This window comes from Mus caroli, chromosome 12 (assembly GCF_900094665.2).
Source record: "Mus caroli chromosome 12, CAROLI_EIJ_v1.1, whole genome shotgun sequence".
NCBI classification, from domain to species: domain Eukaryota; kingdom Metazoa; phylum Chordata; class Mammalia; order Rodentia; family Muridae; genus Mus; species Mus caroli.
The window spans coordinates 99,910,482-99,914,653 of NC_034581.1; the positions used below are offsets into that span (position 1 = coordinate 99,910,482).

General features: G+C 44.7%; 1 pseudogene across 1 annotated transcript in view; it reads left to right on the forward strand.

Annotated features, from left to right (window-relative positions):
• The window catches only part of LOC110306589, a 2,816-nt pseudogene extending 1,664 nt beyond the window's left edge, over positions 1 to 1,152 (forward strand). The window contains exon 2 of the transcript XR_002379303.1: positions 954 to 1,152. The product of XR_002379303.1 is annotated as an E3 ubiquitin-protein ligase Mdm2 pseudogene (transcript). The remainder of the gene's footprint in view (positions 1 to 953) is intronic.
• The last annotated feature ends 3,020 nt before the right edge of the window (positions 1,153 to 4,172 follow it).

Consider the following 4,172-nt stretch of genomic DNA (forward strand, 5'->3'; position numbering starts at 1 on the left):
TTATTTAGTGTCTTTCATGTAAAGAGTTAAAGACTATGTGAAGGATTGTATATTTAAGTTATTGAAGTTCTGAAACTCTGTAGCAATCTAAAATGTGTGAGTTGTGGGCTGCAGAGAAGACTCAGCCAGTAAAGGCACCTGCTGTGTACACCCACTGACACACATTTGATCCTTGGAACCCCCAGAAAGAGGGAGCCAGTTCCACAGAGTTGTTCCCTGATCTCCAAATGGTGTGCACGCACGCACAAGCGCACGCACAAGCGCACCACACGCACACACAGTTTTAAAGGCATGAATTGCATCTGGTGATATGTAAGTGAAAACACACACCTTATTTTCCAGCATTTTCAGCTTTTTGTCATAGGGGTGTGGCACAAGTGTTGCAGTTTGTCCCAGGTTAAAGAGCCTGAGGCCGGTAGAAGCGCCTTTTTGCCTCAGCTCCGTGGTTCCTGGTGGTTGCCTGTGTTTCAGGCCTGTACTCAGGCTAGGTTTAGAAAGCAGCCCATTCAAAAAGATTGAGTCAGAACATGGATAAAGTGAGCTCATTCTAAGATGACTCCTCCATCCATGTAGATTCATCTCCTGAGTCATACAGGCATCTTCCCTTTGATTAAAGGGTCACGTCTAAGTATAGAAACAAACCTGTAAGCTAGAGGGAGCAAAGGATAGTTTGTATTAATGTTGCGTTAAAGCATCAGAGACAAGAACACTCCTCCCACATGACAGCGTTTAAATAGGAGGCGGTGCGGCAGCCTGGGCAGCTTCAGTCCCGATTTACAATATAGTACCTTGTGTATTATTAGTTCTTAAATGTTTATTTAGGAATGGCATTGATGTTATTTATTTGCAAATAAATGGTTTATTGAAAAAAAAAAAAGAAAAGAAAATGTGCCCAACCTGTGTGCATCCCAGGATGGCTGTAAGTAGGACCAATGCATTGTGTCAAATTGCAGAGTCAGAATGTTGGACCTTCCTCCCCACAAGGTGATTGTCACCAAGGAGGCGAAGACTCTGAGGAACATTGATCCCACCAGCCCAATGCAGTGTACACAGAGAGTCCTCCACCCATCCCACCAGCCCAATGCAGTGTACACAAGAGAGTCCTCCAGAGCAGACCACTACGTTAAGAGAGAAAGCACCCCACCAGCCTAAAAGGACCTGCTTGCTGTCCAAAATATTTCCTCCCACCATCATGGGATAAAACTAAAAGTCAACAACAGAAAGACTTTTACAAATGCATGGAAAGTAAGTGATAATATTTCTAAATAATTGCTGAGTCAGCAAAAAAATCACAAGGAAAGAGAACATGAAAATGTAACAGTAGGGGCCTAGCAAACACAGAAGTGGATGCTCACAGTCAGCTAGTGGATGGATCACAGGGCTCCCAATGGAGGAGCTAGAGAAAGTACCCAAGGAGTTAAAGGGATCTGCAACCCTATAGGGGGAACAACATGATGAACTAACCAGTACCCCCGGAGCTCTTGTCTCTAGCTGCATATGTATCGAAAGATGGCCTAGTCGGCCATCACTGGAAAGAGAGGCCCATTGGACTTGCAAACTTTATATGCCCCAGTACAGGGGAACGCCAGGGCCAAAAGAATGGGAATGGGTGGGTAGGGAAAGAGGGGGGGCATGGGGGACTTTTGGGATAGCATTGGAAATGTAATTGAGGAAAATACGTAATAAAAAATATTAAAAATTAAAAAAAAAATAAAGTACCATAATATACCTCAAAAAAATGTGTATCTTATGATTCATTATGTGTATCTTTTAATTGCAATGCAAGAATCCATTAAATAACGTTTAAACATAAAAAAAAAAAGAAAATGTAACAGTAGAATTTGTGACGTATATGAAAAGCTACACATAATAGGAAATGGCAGCTCGAGAGTTTATATTCAAAAAGAAGAGAGACCAGGGAGTCCTTGGCCCAGTGGGTAAAGAGCTTGCCTTGCAAGGATGAGGGCATGAGTTCGAATCTTACACCAGAACCCACATTAAGCTGAGTGTGCCCAGCCCCTTTCTCCTACGGCGAGGTGGAAGATGGAGACAGGAGATTCTCCAGAGGCTCTTGGGCCAGTTAGCTGGGCTCTAGTTTCATGTCGTTTCTGTGATAAAATTCGTCAGCAAAAAGAAGTTTAGGTGGTAAAAGGACTTACTTCAGCTGACGCTTCAGGTTACAGCCTGTCCTTGTGGGAAAGGTAAGAACGTTAAACATCTAGTCACATAACTAATGTCAATCGCAGAGAGAACTGAATAATCCATGCCTATTTGTGTGAGTGTGTGTGTGTGAGAGTTGTGAGAGAGGGAGTGTGTGTGAGAGTGTTTGTGTGTGAGAGAGAGTTGTGAGAAGAGTGTGTGTATGAGAGAAAGTTTGTGTGAGTGAGAGTGTGTGTATGTGGTGTGTGCATGAAAGAGAGAGTGTAGGGTGTGTATGTGTATGTGTGTGTGAGGGTGTGTGAATGTGGTGTGAGAGAGAGAGAAATAGCATGGTGTGTGAGAGTGTGTGTATGTGTATGTGAGGGAGTGTGTGAGAGAGAGTGTGGGAGGGAGTGTTGTGATAGAGTGTGTGTATGTGAGGGAGTCTGGTGTATGTATGTATATGTGTGTACACATGTGTGTCTAGAAATCAGGAAATGGGTGAGAGTCATGGTCTCCTACAGTTATCCCTCCATTATTCCTACAGAATAAATGCCATATATTCTTGTTTGCTGGATGTCACACAGTCTTGACGCTGGGGAGGATTTACCACATCCACAGGGAATGAGGTCAAGAGAGCATGCTCACTGTGGAGTGCTTAGTAGCAGGCGCTTTCGTCATGGACTGAGAGGCCTGAGTGGTGAATAGAGAGTGCCTCTGATCATTCAGGCTAAGACTGGTCCATTTGGATGTTCTGTAGTCATATGACAGCTGTAGCCTGACGACACCCACATCTCTGTTCCAGTCAGGACTCCCTCTGAGTTCTAGAACTGCTCCAGTCTGCCTGCCAGACATCTCTGCTGGAGTAGACCCTACACTCTAACTGCCACAGGCACAACTATTAACAACAAAAACAAACAAAACAAAACAAAACACCCAATAACTTGTTTACAGGATATGTTCTCTGTCATTTCTTAGGCAGGAATTCTCCTTTAATCATCTCATGTGGTGTGTGTGTTTGCATGTGTGCGTGCATGCGTGTGTTTTGAGGATTGAGTCCAGGCCTTAAGCGTGCTAACAAAACACTGAGCTGCCTCTCCCAGTCCCTTTTCACTTTATTTTGCTGTGGCATCTTACTAAATTGCCTGGGCTGGCCTGGAGTTTGAATCCTTCCTTAGTGACCCAGGAAGCTGGGATTACAGCTCTGTACCACTGTGCTCAACTGCCTTTTAACCCTCCTGATCACCGGGAGGCACAGCATCCTCATGACTGCTTTACAGATGAGAAAAACTGGACCTTGAACTCAGATCCTCGTGTCTGTGTGGCAAACACTTTCCTGGGCAAACTCTCCCTAGCTCTAAACAACTCCTTGATGGAAGGAAAAAAATAGCTCATCATAAATACAAATTACTAAACAAACCCTGCAACTTACAACTAAAGGCCTGGCTTTGCAGCCACTGGGTCTGAAGGGTGGAGCATATCCCTGCTCAGTCTTGTTAAACAGTTCTCAGCAGCCAACGGAGTAACAAACCAATTAATTTCTCAAACACCACCTCTGTCGTGTCTGTTTTATCCTCCAGGCTTCTATGAACAGATTGCAGCAAAGCTAAAAATAAATGTCACAAAGACTGGCTGGAAAGCTAGGGTTTTCATCTCACAGATGAGACACCAAAAGATCCCCCAAAGTCCCTGGACTGCCAGAGAAGCCTGTCAGTTTCAGACAGTCGCCCAGAGCTGGGAGGTGTCGCTCAGAAGCAGAGCGCTTGCCTAGCAGCAGGAAGACCCACATTCCATACCCAGCCCCACAGGAAAGAAGGTCAAAGGCTGCCTGGCCCCAGGCTCAGTGCCAACAGTGGCTAGAGCTTGTCTTATAAACATCAATTCCAAAACAAAAACCAAGGTTTCCCTAGGCCAAGAAAAACAGTGTAGACTTACAACCTTCTAAAGTCCTAAGCAAACTAAGAAGATGATGGATCTCTGATGGTCAGCCCTGCAGTGTGAGCTTTGTCTTCCCACAAGTGGCTCAGATACAG